Here is a 16,886-nt window from a genome sequence, read left to right as displayed (position 1 = left end):
TGGGGAAAGGAGTAGGATGGACGGGGAATTTTGTGTTAGTAGATGTACACTATTACATTTAGAATGGATAAGCAATGAAGTCCTACTGTATAACACAGGGAAATATATCCAATCTCTTGTGATAAAACATGATAGAAGAGAATATGAGAAAAAACTATTTGTGTATATGTATGACTAGGTCACTTTGCCGTACAGCAGAAATTGACAGAACATTATAAATCAACTATAAAAAACAAATAAAAAGAGAGAGTGATAAGGAAATGAGTTTTACAGAGATCGACTGATTCGTTTATGCGGTCATGGTTAGCAAACTGAAAATCTGGTCTTTTGACTCTAAGTCCAATGCCCTTCTCAGCACTGATACGGTTGGGCCTTGAAAGATGAGATTCTAAATCCCTTCTGATATGTTCCTAGAGCTCTTGATCCCACAATCTAGCTAAAGAAGATATGTGATCAGTGCTTACTTATCACCCAAAAGCTGTTATGTTGGCAGAATTTACTTGTTTATATTGGGGAATTTACTTGTAAAGAAGTTTTACTATACTGGTTCCCTCTGTACAAAAACTGGTCAAGGAAGGAAGGTTCTCTGGGAAGACAGGCTCTTTGGTAGCTGACAGTGAGCTTCAGGCAGTGTTGCTAATATAAGTGAGGAGGAGGAAGCTGCTGGGTTTGCATCATAGGATTCCTAATGCCTTGTGGGGTTCTGAACTCTCCCTCTGCCCTGGACCCACAAGGTCCATCAATGCTTACTCTTTTTGTTCCCACTCTTCTTCCTTTCATTGAGTTTTTGAAGGGACTGCTTTGTCTAACTTGAGTGTCAGGTATGTCACCAAAGCTTTGAACTTTGGCACCTGCCCCTCTCAACATGGTCAGCTGCTTTCTCTGATTTATTGAGTTTGAAAGTTGACTTTCCATATTTAATTCCTATCTGGAGATGGCCATACCTGGAGGTAATTCTAGAATTTGTATACATAAGGAGCCCAGGAAGAGCAATATTACCTGAAGGCAGTGGTAGGGATTGTTTCTTCAACTGCATTTTCGTAACAATATGCTCACGGTTTGATCTTCGATCATTTGATCTTTCCTTACAGCACTTTTTGCACATGAAAATGAGGTTAATAATAGTACTTAATTCATGGAGTCTGTGTGAAGATGAAATTAATGAATATACGTAAAGAACTTAGAAGAGTGTTTGATATGGAATTGCTCAACAAATACAGGCTACAGTAATATTAGCAATAGTAGTGCTTATTGTTTATTTAGGGTGGATGTTGAGGTGATTGCAATGGCATTACTGGAGAGGAGGACTAGACTTCTTTTGAATCTTCTAGAGGCGTCTGAGATTTTCTACATATTTGTCCGATACCAGAGTATAACTTAAGGTGGGAAGAAAGCGTTATACTTGCCTTAAATCTCTTTTAAGCGTTCACAGTTCCTAAAATGTTGTCAGTATTTGAGAATCTTTATTCTGTACTTTTAATTTCCCATTTAAATAGAGATGGTCTTTAAGGTGATTGACAAAGCAATAAAACAGGAGTTTGGACTCAGAAGACATAGGACGGGGTCTTTGCTGCTCTGTCTTCTCCTTTCATGGCCTTTGGTAATTTGAGGGCTGACTGATGTCTACTTCTCTGCTGGGTGAGCCCAGTCACCTGGGGACTTGTTCTTGTCATGGGCTGTGAGTGGAAGTGACATAGGCCACTTCTAGGCAGAAGCATTTGTCAGTATGAGATCTTTCACTTCCCTTCTCTTCTCCTGCCACAACAGTTATCAAAGTGGCCTCACATTAAGACCTGACAGAGTCAAAAGGATGTGTCATCAGTTTGGAGTCTCAATTCAACCCATGGAGGAAAGACATTTTTGGAGAATTCTGGGACTAGGATCATAAGGACTTTGTGTGGAAAAAAAATATTTGTTGCTTTGAGCAGCTAGGATTTGGAAGTAATTTGTTAATTCAGCATTCCCTAGACTATCTACAGTTAAGAAAATTTCTTAACCTTTCTGAACCTGTTTCCTCATCCTAAAAGTGAGACTAAAACACGTACTTAGTTTGGGATTTTTGAAGGATAAAGTTAACCAAGGTAATATGTGCAAAGGTAGCATCTGGGCATAAAGAAATTGCTTCAAAATTATAGTTGTTATTATTATTAAAATTCAAGGCACAGCCTCAGGAATTCTGGACAGAGAAAATCATGAAAAGTCCCTGCCTTCAAGGGGCATGGGGAATGTTGAGAAATTTAAGTTTCCCATTTCAGATTTTGTACTTCTGATCTCTTCCATGGTGTCACTTAGCAACCAATGGCAGGGGTGGTGGTGGTGGGGAAATATGCTTGTTGCCTATCTTTCTCAGATGCTAATTGTAAAGAAGCTGGATGCTCAGCAAAGGCAAAATATGTTTTTTGTTTTTTTTACCTACCTGCGCTGTCACTCTTTCTTTCCATATCCTTTTTCTGTTTTTCCTAAGATGATATTCTAGTCCTCCACCTGTACCTACTCTTTTTTTTTTTTTTTTTTTTTTTGGTAATCAGAAATAAATTTTCAAATGAATGTCTGCTTGTTGGTTGTTTTTCCTTAGAATCAGAGAGTTAAGCTCTGTCCTCACCTATCTGCCACCGCTGAACTTTTTTTAGCTTTTCTGAGCTCCCATCTCCTCAGCCTATTTTGCAGTGTTGTTATGAGGCATGATAGTTTCGTGGAAATTCATTGATTATTTCATGTCTGTTGAACTTTTTAAGTAAGGATTCTTAAGCTGAAAATAGAGCATTTTGGAAATTCTGGACTTGTATGGCACTCGAACAACTTCTTACTCTTGTGTAACTCCAGCAACTTAGAATCCTTGATTCTAGGGCTGGGAAAGGATATCCTCCACCATGTAAAGGAAATAAAGACCTAAAACTTTGTTACTTGCTGAGGACACATTAGGCTATATATTTGTGTGCTATCTTATGCCATAAACTTTTTTTAACATAGTGGAATTTGGTTTGAGAAGATTAAATAACTTGAGAAAAGTCACAAGTCAATAATTCTTTTAAGATATTTTTCTTCTATTGTCGCTCTTGTTTTATTCACTCAGGAAACTGCACTTTGGGTCATACTAATGGCATTATCATTTTTACTAAACAAGAAACATAGATAATTTATGGAAATAGTGAAAAGTGATTATAAATAGCACTTTTAAGCAGCATTAAATACTCTTGCTTAATGAGATGGTAGATGTGTTATCACAGGAGCATCATGATGATTGAAAAGTATTATCTCCATTTTGCATTTAGTAATCTTCAAATTAGCCTGAGGCCTTCCTAATACTGTCATCATGAATTCATAGTGTTTGTAGGATCTCAAGAGGGTAACTACTGATATGGCCTAATCAACTCACATAATATGTTCGGCAACAACTGTCACAAATATGTATTGAATTCTTATGGATTGAATTCCATTCTAAACTATGGAGATCCAGCTGCATCTGTATAGAGCTTGTATTTTAGCAAGAAGGGCAATTAACAAAATGAATAAGTAAATTATTTAGTGCATTGAAAATGAAAAGTACTATAGGGAAAATAAAATAAGAAAGGAAGATAGGGAGTGCTGGTGTGTGTATTTGAGTGTGTATGTGTGTGTTTGCAATTTTAAATAGGGTGAGTCAACCGAGTAAAAAAATAAAATAATTTGCTAACAGTCATGCAATCAGAAAGTGGCAGATGGGAACCTGTTCTCAGTATCCTAACTCATGGTTTCACCCTCTCAACCTGATTGGCTTCAGCCTCCTGAATTTTTGGACAAAGCCAGACCCAGGAAAAATCACCAGCATAAGATTGTTCATTGGTGAAATCTTCAGAATTCTTTCCATTTCAAGAGAGAGGTACTCATTTCAAAATTGTCTAAAGCAAAAATAGGTAAGCTTATTGGAAGGACACCAAGATGTTTTATGCAGTGCAGAACAAGGAGATGATCTTGCCTCTGGGAATGTGAATGTTGCCAAGAGGGTCTTTTGTCACTCTCCTCTACTCTCATATCAACCTCCTCCATGTGGCTAGACATGGGACTGTTAACAGTATTGTCCTCAGACATAGGCAAGAGGGGCCCCTTCTTTATCCTGAGAATCGGGGATTGCTAAACTTTTGGATCCCTTACCTCCAGGTCTGGTTGCGCTGTCCCTCAGGGGCATTCCCTGACTCTTTGTACATCATGTGAGGTCAACCAAATGCCATGAGAAGCTCTAGAACTTTTGCGTAAAGAGCTGCCCTGGGACACTTAGCCTGCCAAGTTTTCAAGAGTGACCCTGGCAAACAGACTGCCCCTGGAGGCTGGTTTGGCATTCATTTTGCAAGATTGTGTGAGACTGTGTCAATTTAAAGTGCTGATGTTCTAGTATTAGGTGGTTCTGAGGTCAGAAAGACGACAAGTTTAGAGACCAAGACTATAATGATCCATAGACAATGGGCTTCCGTCAGGTGTGTGGTCCCTGTGTCAGCTCTCCCAGCCTGTGTCCTGATAATGGTGCCAGTTTACAGCATACAATGTGTATGGATTAAGAGCAGTGAAACTGGAATTATGTTGAATGAATTGAGATCAAGGTTTTACTCTTTAGCTGTGTGATCCCAAGCATGTTATTTGATCTATTTAAGAACTCATTTTCCTTATTTCAAAATGGGGAGGTGAGAAGTTTTTATAATATTAAGTGAGATGATATTTGCCAAGTTCTTAGAATAGTACTTGCCACATAGTAAGCATTCATTGTCCAGTGGAGAGCTGGGTTCCATACCAGATGTTCTCAAGACCCTGTGTTCTTCAGATTATACTGCATTGCCTTCTCAGGTTAAAAAAGAGAAGGAGTCCAGGAGTAAAACCAGTGTTGTGATGGATCCACACGATAATTAAGGCCCTTGGTCCATGAACACCATGGGTTTCCTGATGCTGACAAATATATGTTTCTAAAATAAAGCTTGAGTCCAAAGTGTCTGATAGAAGCAAAATAAGAGAACAATTCTAATTTTGTTGAATGTTGCTTTTATTAGGGAAAAAACACATAAAGTTAATTTACACTTTGAATTACAAAATATTGACACTTAAGTAAATTTAACTCACAAAAAAGAGATTATATCAAAGTCCAAAATGCTGGGGGGGAAAGTAATCAGCCCTTATATTGTGCACAATAGTAAATTAAATTCAAATAGTTATTCCTGCAGCACTCATGCTGTGATTTTAATTATCCTCAGATCTGGGGATTCTAAGTTAAAGTTTTCACAGAGACTGTAATTTTTGTTCCATTAACCATTTAACAGAATCAGCTTTATGTAAAAGAGTTTTCCTGATTATAAATGGTATGAGGCTGTTGAGTGGGAATTCTAGTGACAACTGGAGTTACAGAATTACTCTTGGGTGTTTAAATGTTCAGTTGTGAGTTTTTTTAAAGGGATTTTTTTAAAAATCTTGATCTTCATTATAAATTGTCCAATATATCAATTAGTCAAGAATTCTTTATTTGGTGTTTATTTGGGTAAGTGCTAAGAAGAAAGAAAGGAAAGAATAGAGGAAGAGGGAAAGGAGAAAGAGGAAAGAATTCATATAAAATCCATACTTTAAAAATATAAGAATTCACAAAAGAATCAAAGAATCAATAATTGAATTGTGTATATATATGTATGTGTATGTTACCCACATGTACATATATGAACATGACCACATAGGAACCTGCTTTGATGAGCAAGTGATAATTAATGAGAATTGGAATTACCACTAATCCAATATGTCAGTTGTGGAGAAAGTCTATCATTTCTGATGGAAGATGTCAGTGACCGGCCTTTGATGTTGTAAGCAAATAGGTAAAGCCACGAGGGAGATCCAACCTTCAGTTGGCTATAATTTCAATAAGGCATAGGCTGGGCATGAAAAGAATGCTGGAGCTCATCAAGTTCAAAGGTCTATAGATGAGCAGGAAAAGGCATTTTCTGATCTTACGAGTCCCCCAAGTGCAAAATACAATCACAAGATTAGCTTGATGACTTGGGTGAGTAAATGAGGGAGTAGCATTCCATTGAGGACAAAGACCTTGATACCGATCTTTTAAGCTATGAAGCCCCCCTTGCACACCATGTACAAGACTGAGAGTGTCTGGGCTCAAAATTACAGAAATGTTTGGAAAAATCCAGTTACTAAATTAATTATTCTAAAGTAACATTTGTGTGTATGTGTTAAGAAGTCTATACACATTTGGTATTTCAACTCCATGAAATGTTTAAGAAAATCTAGTGTTATGAGTATGTTTTCAAATGTGTAGGTCAGAACATTCCTCTCATAAGCCTCTGTTGACCATAAGGGACTCTGTCATGGACCTGCGTTCTCTAGTATCAAATGGAATGATGGTTTTCTGAAAAAAAAAAAAAAGGCCAAGTGTTAGCACTGAACAAATGAAGCAATTTGAGCATAATTACCATATGCACAACGAAGTCAGAGTGGCAATCAGAATGCCTTGACTCATAAGACAGTATGCAGTAGAGTCAATGGCTAATAGGTTATGTTGTTGCAAAGGGACAGACGGATGGATATTAAGTGTCTCTCCTTCCTCCCTCCCTTCCTACCTTCCCTTCTTCTCTCCTTCCCTTCTTCCCCCTTTCCTTCCTTCCTCCCTCCCTTTCTCCCCTTCCTTCTTTCCTGCAATAGAAAATTGTAGTTTCTTATTCACCTTAAAAATGTGATTTAATTCAAAGACTAAGAGTCCAAGGCATTCCTGTTGTGGCTCAGTGGTAACAAACTCAATTAGTATCCATGAAGGTGTGGGTTCGATCCCTCAGTGGGTTAAGGATCCAGCATTGCTGTGAGCTGTGGTGTAGGTCGCAGATGCAGCTCGGATCTGGTGTTGCTGTTGCTGTGGTGTGAAAAGACTAAGAGTCCATTAATTGAACTGAATTACAATTTCCCAGGAAAATTAGAATGGGTTGTAGGTTATGGATGAAGGTCACAGTGAATCAATTATTGCTTTGGGACTGCAATAGAGGGAATTGCAGCATGTTCCCTCTCATATTAAGTTTGTACAGAGTTGTCAACTACCACTTGGAAGGGACTCTGTGACAGTCTGCTCTGGTTGGGAATTGCACAGTCTAGTCCAGTAGCCAATTACTATGTGGCTGTTGACCACTTGAAATATGGCCACTCCAATTTGAGATACACCATCAGTGAGTTTTAAAAACTTAGTATGAGTAGAGGAAAGTAAAACATCACATTAATGTGTTTATCCTGATTACATTTTGAAATGACTATATTTTGGTTATTTTATTTTATTTTATTTTTGTCTTTTTCAGGGCCGCACCCGTGGTGTATGGAGGTTCCCAGGCTAGGGGTCCAATCAGAGCTGCAGCCGCTGGCCTACACCACAGCCACAGCAATGCGGGATCCTTAACCCACTGAGCGAGGCCAGGGATCGAACCTGCAACCCTATGGTTCCTACTTGGATTCGTTTCCGCTGCACTACAATGGGAACTTCAACTATATTTTGGTTATTTTAGATGAAAATAGATTATTTAAATTGAGTTTGCTTCTTTTTTTTTTTTTTATCTTTTTGAATGTGATAACCAGAAAATTTTAAACCACTTTTGTGGCTTGCATTATATTTTTGTCTGGACTTCAACAAAGGGAAGATGGAGAGAAGAGGCATATCAAAACTCTACCCTATATAGGGTGATGGTATCTTCTATTACTCAAACCAGGATATTTGGAGCATGGAAGCGGGCACTAGAAAATGATGCCAGGGCAAAGGGCATGAACTGGGTCTGCTGTCTTAGGCAACCAAAAGTGTGAAGTCCCTCTGTCAACGGATAAGGTGAATGTGAAAGCCACAGAGAAAGGGGAGATGCAGGTTCAAAAGAAGGGCTTATGTCAGGGGACTTTTTTTTTTCTTGCATAGAATGCAAAATTGAAGTTTTATGCTGCCTGCTTCATGCCCTTTCTACTCTTGGAAAAACCTGAAGCTTTTTATTTCTAAGGCAGGGACTTGACTGAAAATCCAGGTTGTGAGAACTTGGATGGCAGAAATTATTTTGAAGCATTTGTGAAACTTAAGTACCTCACAAATGTATTTCCTTTAAAGCCCAAGCAAGCTTAAAACTTCACAGGAAAAGTACTTGGCAGGAGGCCGCCTTGGCTTCTCCAAATCCCATGTGTTTTTCTACACATACACATACACTTACATACATACACACATTAGAGGAAAAATCCAGCAGAAAACCAACACAGCTTCCTTTGCCTCAACAGCGAGACCATCTCTCTTACGTTCACTCTGGGTCCCCCGTTAGGGACATTGTCCCAAAGATCCCAAGGAAGTCAGTACTTCCCCTAATCTGAAATTTGAGGAAAGGGCCCAAAAGAAGGCAGAAGAATCTGAAACATGAGGGAGAGGGTGGCCATTTGTCGCATCTCCTCTCAATAGAGCCATGGAAGCTGGGGGACACTGGTCTAGGGGGACGTGGAGGCAGAGAAAAGGAATGTTTTCAGTGGCCAGCTGCTGCCTTTCTATAGGGCAGTGAGGAGATGCCAGAAGGAACTTCCTCAAAAATCTCTCTCCCTTCAGCCCCATTCCCCTGGTCCTGACTTGTCCCTTAAGAGTTAATTTTTTTTGGGAATTCCACAATTTTTTTGTGGCTCAGTGGGTTAAGAACCAGACTAGTATTCATGAGGGTTTGATCCCCAGCCTCGCTCAGTGGGTTAAGGATCCAGTGTTGCCATGCACTGTGGTGTCGTTTGCAGATGGGGCTGGATCCCTAATTGCTGTGCCTGTGGTGCAGCTCCAATTTGACTCCTAGCCTGGGAACTTCCATATGCTGCAGGTATGGCCCTAGGAAGAAAGAAAAAAAAAAAAGTTTATGTTTTAATTCAGGACCCCTCAGCAACCCTGTAAGTACTCGTGCTCGAATAACGCAAGATACTCAGCAATTATCATCCATTTCCTTGTTGATTTTAAACTTGATGATTCCTTGGACTGAAATAGCCCATTCCTCTTTTTTCAGCTGGCTACTCTTACTGCCCTTTGAGATTCAGCTCAGATGTTTCTCTCCCTCAGGAATCATTTCCTGATCCTCTCAGAAGAGGTGGGTTCTTTCCCCGTGAGGCTTTGTAAAGGCTTTATCACAACATGTTACTCAGTCAGTTGTGGTCACTGAAGTCTTGGTCCATCTTCTTGATTCATGAAGAGTCCTGAGAAGGAAGGACCAATGTCTCCCCTGGTCTCAGCATCTCCAGTGTCTACCATGCCATAGATGCTCACTAGTGTTTAATATTTCTTTTCTTATTTTTCTTTTCTTATTTTTCTGTTTTTCTTTCTTTTTTTTTTTTTTTTTTTTTTTTTTTTTTGCTTTTAGGGCCACACTACATCTGCTGGCCTACACCACAGCCACAGCAACGCCAGATCCTTAACCCACTGAGAGTGAGGCCAGGGATCGAACCCTCATCCTCATGGATACTAGTTGGGTTTGTTTCCACTGCACCACAGTGGGAACTCCCGTTTCATATTTCTATGTTCTGGTGATATAAATCACTAGAAAATCACTTTCCTCACAAGCAATCTGTGACCTGGCAAAAGCCTGAAGAGACCGGCAGATGACAAGTAAATCCCTATTCTATTCACGAAGACAGTGAAACTCTGAAAGGCTAAGTGACTTTCCCAATATCACCCAGCTTGGGATTGCTAAAACCAAGTGCCCACTATTTCTTCCAAAGATCAGGGTTTTTGATTTTTTTTTTCTTTCACTAAACTCACCGTTTATGTTGAATTAAACATATGCACATTGGGCCACTGATAAGCACATTTTGAATTGAAGATCTGATCTTAGTTAAAAAGGGTGTTTTGATTCCAAAGAAGCCTGCCAGGAAGAAATATATGAAAAGCAATAAGAATTTTAGCAAAAAAAAAAAAAAAAACTCTCTAAATTTTAAGGCAGGTGTTTGTGAGTGGAATATGATAGGTCCTTGAATCCCCTAGGACTTTTGGAAAAATTTTGTATATAAGAGTGTTTTTTCTGGGAGGAGGATATGGAGCTTTTTCATATTCTTAAAGTGTGAAGGTAACTAAGGCTCCCTTGTCCCTGTCCAGAGGGAACATTTTGGACTTCCTTGGGGATCTGTCACCTTGTGGGACAATTTCCTTCTTCAGGCTGCCTCCCAGAGCCAGTGGCTGCCAAGACCTGCGAGAAGGGGATCTGTGTGGCCCACTGGCATCCTGAATAGTAACACTTCTGCATTGCAGGCGAGCTAATCCGTCTCTTAAGCTGCTTGACTGAGCTCCTTTGCCAGATCTGATAGAAGGATTTAACCTTTCCTTTTTCCCTCTTGGCACACGCTCAATGGAATCCAAATAAAGAATTAAAGAGACTTGAAAGGGACTTTCCATTACCAAACAATTCAGTTTAAATTTCCGACCTTTCCTCTAACTTTTTTTTTTTTTTTCCATTCCCTCCTTTCTTCTCCTTCAATATTTGGGATTCAAGGCTGGCATAAAATCCCTTGAGGGCATGTGGAGAGCCAGAGACCAGGAACGTGAGTGGAATTTTCCAAATTAAGGTGGCTTATTGGCCTTAGCTGCCAAGTGAACTGGGGAGGCCTGGCTCTGGGGTTAGGCCTGGGAGCAGGAGTGCTCTGACATCTGGGGGAGATTTTTGGCCTCCGCAGCTGGAGCCACACATTCATTCTCCAGCTTCATGGAACCCTGCCTTACTCTCAGTCCACCCCGCACTTTCCTTGTTCTGAGTCCTTATTCCTGTTGCTCATAGAACGTAAATTCCACATATTGTAACTGAACAGCTGTGATGTCAGAAATTGTCCTGTGCTCTCAGGGTAATAATAGTAGCTAGGAGTTAATGAGAGCTTATACGCGCAAAGTACTATGCTAGACTGGTAACACGAGGTCCAATTCACCCTCCCCTCCCCCTGCCCATTCTACAGATAAGAATACTGAGGCACAGAGTTTACATCTCCAAGTTCTCATAGACAGGAGAGAGAAGAACCAGAATACAAATCCATGTGATGGGCGTCAAGAGCCAGGAATCAGAGTGGAAAGGGAGCTTGGCATAGAGCCTGGGAATTTAACCAAAGAATGGACAAATTTCAACTATGGTGATGAGGAGGAGAGGGGATCAGAATAAGAAAACCAATGCATGTTTTAAATCTTAGTTTAAAGAGGGCATTTGTTTCCTATTACCCTTATAATAAAATAGTAATCCATGTTTATGATAATGACTTTGGAATTACTCCTACAAAAAGCACCAAGTATGGAATGTTGTGTAAGTTATTTTTCAGAGGTACTAGGCAAAGTTAATTCATATGTTACACAAAGAGATGGAAAGTTTGGATAGAAATATTTAATATTCTTTATAATAACAATAGCTAATACTTACTGAATATTTACTAACTGCCAGTTATTCTTATAGGCTCTTCCCTTAGGTTAGCTCTTGTTATTCTTCCAGTAGCCCAAGGAAATCATTATTACTATTATCATTATGCTCCTAGAGGCAGGGTTAGATGAAGCAGCATACTTGGGATTGTACCTTCTTTTCTTTTTTTTTAATTTATGAATTTTATTACATTTATAGTTGTACAATGATTATCACAACTGAATTTTTTGCATTTCCATCCCAAACCCCCAGCCCATCTCCCCAACCTGTCTCATATGGAAACCATAATTTTTTCAAAGTCTGTGAGTCAGTATTTGTTCTGCAAACAAGTTGATTGTGTCCTTTTTTTTCAGATTCCACATGTAAGTGATAGAATATGATGTTAGTGTCTCGCTGTCTGACTACCTTCCCTTAGCATGATCATTTCTAGGTCCATCCATGTTCCTGCAAATGCCATTATTTCTTTTCTTTTAAAGATTGAGTAATATTCCATCATGTATATGTACCACATCTTCTTTATCCACTCCTCTGTTGATGGACGTTTAAGTTGTTTCCATGTCTTGGCTATTGTAAATAGTGCTGCAATGAACATTGGAATACATGTTTCTTTTCAAGTCATGGTTTTCTCTGGATAGATGCCCAGGAGTGGGATTGCTGAATCAAATGCTAATTCTATTTTTAGTTTTCTGAGGAACCTCCATACTGTTTTCCACAGTGGTTGCACCAATTTACATTCCCACCAACAGTGTAATAGGGTTCCCTTTTCTCCACACCCTCTCTAGCACTTTCTGTTTGTGGACTTTTTGATGTTGGCCATTCTGCATGGTGTAAGGTGGTACCTCATAGTGGTTTTGATTTGCATTTCTCTAATAATGAGTGATATTGAACATCTTTTCATGTGTTTTTTGGCCATCTGTGTGTCTGCTTTGGAGAATTGTCTGTTTAGATCTTCTTCCCATTTTTTGATGGAGTTGTTTGTTTTTTTTGGATATTGAGCTGCAGAAGGTGTTTATAAATTTTGGAGACTAATCCCTTGTCCGTCACTTCATTTTCAAATATTTTCTCCCATTCTGTGGGGTGTCTTTTTGTTTTATTTAGGGTTTCCCTTGCTGTGCAGAAACTTTTAAGCCTAATTAAGTCCCATTTGTTTATTTTTGTTTTTATCGTCATTACTCTAGGAGGTGGATCTGAGAAGATACTGCTGTGGGGGATCATACATTCTATTGAATGGCAGAGCTCGATTTCAAATCCATGTACTCTGGCTGCAGAGCCAATCCTATTAGTTAGTCAATGACATGGCCACCTTGATTTGCATGCCATAGGTTCAAGAATCCCTACGGTTTTTTTGGTTTTCTTCTCTATGCCTATTTAATTGGTCAGTGCAGCCAGGCATGGCGGTCTTCGTACAACATCTAGAAATAACAAAATGCTTTTGCTAGGGTACTGCAACATGCTTAGAAGAAATTTATAGCAAAGACTGGGGCCAAGAGATGGGGATGCATACAACACAAGGAGAAGTGATTGAGAGTTATTCTTGATGAGTGGGAATTAATTCTTTCCTTACTGTGCCCCCTATTAGGAGATGCTCATCAACATTTGTTGAGTAAAAGAATGAACGGTCAGTTAAACTGATACAGAGAATAGAGTATGATAAAGACCTTGAAATAAGTGGTGTGGGATTTTTGCTGTTTTGTTAGGTCTCAGTAGCCTTCTAAGAAAATGCATTTGGAGAGCCCCCTTCAGAGTGAGGGTCCAGAATATATTGATAACAGTCATAAACAAAAATCCTAACAGAGTGATTGGTCAACCTGAAGATTGTTGGATAGTCAGTGGCGAGGTGCCTCTCTGTTATACTGTCTAGGGACACCGGTGCTGAGTACTGGGGTTGGAACCTACCTCTCTACATTCCAGATAATGGTTACAGTCCTCGGGAAAAGCCTTCAGAACAATAAGTCATCTTGGTCTTTTAGAGTGGATTTTTTCTAACCAAGTCTTATTCCCCTTGAAATTGCAACTATATTTTTATCACAGAAATAAGGAAATTTTTTGGTGGTCAGAGAACATGTTGCGAGCAGCTCAACAGAGCTAAGCCAGGGGTTTGAGTCCTAACTCTTCTGCTTTCCAAATGCATAGCATTAGTTGAGTCACTAAAGTTCCTTAAACTCCTCTGTGCTGATTTTTCCTGGCTTATCGTGGGTACTCAATAATTTATTTATTGAAAGAATGGATGAATTAATTTTTTAAAAAAATTTCTTCTTCTTTCAGGTTGCATGTAGTGAAAGCAGGGAAGTATTTGTATGGAAGGACTGAGTAAATGGAGTCCTCAGTCAACTTTGTAGCCGAGAACTCCACGCAGGACAAGACAGAGACTTCCTTGTCATTTGGTGCTTCTGTCAGTGAGTCCACTGTCGTGTCATCAGCTTCTCAAAGGATGCCTGGGGTCTGTGGAGAAGTCCCTTAAAGAAGTCTTCATTCTGAAGGTATTCTATTTTTGTTCATTGAATAATTGCTGGATAAATCCAGCCTCATTCTTTAATAACTCACTAAACCAGTTATAAAATACATGTTTATGAATTCCTCTCAGGCTGAATTCCAACCAGCTGTTAGAGAGGCTCTTAAAACATGTGCATATTGTATCATGGCTGTTAAACGGAATGTTTGCTACTGTTATTCAATCTGCCCAAAATTGACATTTAATTTAATAATAGGATGGAAACATAAAAAAGAAATAACATGGCCTATTATGTACAGTCTGTTTCCACCCACCCACTCTACAGAGTCCCTCTTTGTTGGAGGCCCTGAGTATTTTAGATGCAGTTGAATTTACACACCCACAGACTCTCTGAGACCTTGTTACAATACAGCTGAATAGTACTTCTAGTAGAATTCTATAATTCTAGACTATATCCAGGAGAGGTTAACTATGGAAATTCTAACAAGATCTTCTTCTTAAGTGTATAGAAGGCATGGATCTTATAACTGTACTCAAGTAATCATTTGTAGAGATATACTATACATAAGTATGCGTCTTTATAAACATTTATTTATTGATTGATACACGTGTAGAAAGTTCAGTCAGATATTTTTTGAAGCATCAACACATGCAGGGCTGTGTCAAATGCTTTATATGCAAATGTTAGTTGTCTTTTGCTGAATATGAAATTAATATGTTACCAGCTTAAAACAACACATATTTATCTGTTAGATTTGTGGATCATGAGTTGGAACTGGGTGCTCTGCTTAAGGACTCATGAGGCTGCAGCCAAGGTGCTGGCTGGGCTATGTTCTCAACTGGAGGCTCAACTAGGGAGGGATCTGCTCTCAAGCTCACTCAGGTTATTTCCCTGCAGCTTTGTGACTGAAGACCCTGGCTTCTTACTGGTGGTGGGCTGGAGGCAGTGCTCAGCTCCTAGAGGCTGTCTGCAATTTCCTGACTTATGACCCCCTCCAGAGGCAGTTCACAATAGGACTGTTTGATTCTGCAAGGCCAGCAGTGACATTTCTTTCTCTCTTCTGCTAAAGCAAAGTCTTATATAATGGAACTTTGTCATGGGAGTGACAGCCAAATATCTTTGACATATTCTATTGATATGTTGCTTATAAGCAACTCATGTGTCCCATTCACACTCAGGAGATCACACCAGGCATAACACCAGGGGCCAGAGATCATGAGTGCCATGGTGGAATTCTACCTACCAAAATGCTTAAGCTCATTTAATTCTCACAACAGCTCCACAAGGTATATTTCATTACTGTTATTAGCACCTAGAAACAAAGAAGCAGGGGTGACTTACAGAGCCAGGACAATACACTCAGAGGAAGATGTCAGAACAAGTATTTGAACCTTTATATTTGGCTGGAAAAACTGGGACTTTAACCACTTGCATTCATACTAATATATATAAGTAATATGTGTGTGTGTGTGTATGTGTGTGTGTGTATTTTCTTTAGGACTGCAGGTGCTGCATATGAAAATTCCCAGGCTAGGGGTCAAATCAGACCTGCAGATTCTGGTCTGTGCCACAGCCACAGTGATGCCAGATCCGAGCTGCATCTGTGACCTACACCATAGCTCATAGCAACACCGGATCTTTAACCCACTGGGAAGGGCCAGGGATGGAACCTACATCCTCATGGATGCTAGTCAGGTTCATTACTGCTAAGCTACGATGGGAACTCTCTCTCTCTCTCTATATATATATATATATAATAAATATATCTCAATATATAATGTATATTGCTTTTAAAAAACAGGGTGGTGAAGATTTGTTATTTGTGGTATGTGGGACTCTGTTCCAGTACATGCATTTTCTCTTTTCATGCTGACATCAAGCCCAGTAGGGACCTGTGATAATTTATGTTGTACAGAAAAGGAAGCTTATGCTTAGAAAATTATCACTCTGTGACTTTGGACAAGTTACTCATCTCTCTGAGCTTTATCCTCCTCACCAATGAAAGGGAGAATAACAATTACTAATGCATGGGATTGTTGTGAGGGTTAAATGAGACAACACAGGTAGAATATTTAGCTGAGTCTCTGACCCAGATTATTAACTTGATGGATACTAGTTAGTATTGATTTTAAGACTGATGAATTTCATATAAATATTTTTAAAGATGTAAAATTTGACAGTTTGAAAGTATAACAAGTGATTTTTAAAGAACCTGTGTCTCTTCTGCCTCTAGTTAGCTGTGCTGATATCCAGAAAAATTCGGAACCAGCTACTCTGCTCTTGATGGCTTTTGATTCAGGGCTATTCTTCTCATTCTAGTTGCACAAAGCCTTTCTGAAGTTGACCAAAACTTGTAGGTTTTATGGGCATCACGGGTCACAAGTGTTCCTCTGGGGAACCTTGGCACTCTCTGCCCCCGTCTTCAGCCTCCATCCTTTCCCACTTCCCTTCCCCCATTTACCTTCCCTACTGGGGCCCAGAGACTGGACTGTAGGTGTCTATCTCTGTTTTCTGCTCCCCCCTCCAATAGGACTTAATGAATATAGATTAAATAGGGAACTTGATCCCTAGGTCAGAGGTATTCTAACGGATGGATGCCTAGTCCTTTACTAGGCTCTGTGGATGTGGAGAGAAACAGAACTAGCCTCTGTCCTCCGAATCTACAGGGGATGAAACTAGAAAATATTTTATGCATGGAAAACTTCCAGGAGGTTTCCTGAGGTTAATAAAGAGATGGAGATCAGGGACTGGTGATCACAAAGATTTCTAGAAAGGCCATTAATTTTGGCACCAGGCCAGCCTGGGCTTCAATCCCAGCTCTGCCTCTTGCTAGCTATATGACCTTGGTTGAGAAATTGCTTAATCTTTGGGCTTCAGTATCCTTAAGAGAGGAAAAGTAACTTTCTCCTCATTGTTGTGATACCAAAGTGACAAAATCATACAGTAAGGGTGCATCATAACTGAATGATGCCCCACAAATGGGAATTAAGGTACAGGACTGAAATAAATTGCAGAAAAACAAACAATTGGAAAAATCCCGACCTTGGAAAAATCC

At 39.5% G+C, this 16,886-nt stretch overlaps 1 long non-coding RNA gene across 1 annotated transcript in view; it reads left to right on the top strand.

The window, feature by feature from the left end:
- LOC102158082 overlaps positions 1-16,886 on the top strand; it is a 367,968-nt gene that overhangs the window by 232,721 nt on the left and 118,361 nt on the right. The window contains exon 5 of the long non-coding RNA XR_002346368.1: positions 13,644-13,858. This is a non-coding gene — a long non-coding RNA (uncharacterized LOC102158082). The remainder of the gene's footprint in view (positions 1-13,643; positions 13,859-16,886) is intronic.

The sequence above is a fragment of the Sus scrofa genome, chromosome 8 (assembly GCF_000003025.6).
Source record: "Sus scrofa isolate TJ Tabasco breed Duroc chromosome 8, Sscrofa11.1, whole genome shotgun sequence".
Lineage (NCBI taxonomy): Eukaryota > Metazoa > Chordata > Mammalia > Artiodactyla > Suidae > Sus > Sus scrofa.
This window is presented reverse-complemented; position numbering and strand designations above follow the sequence as displayed.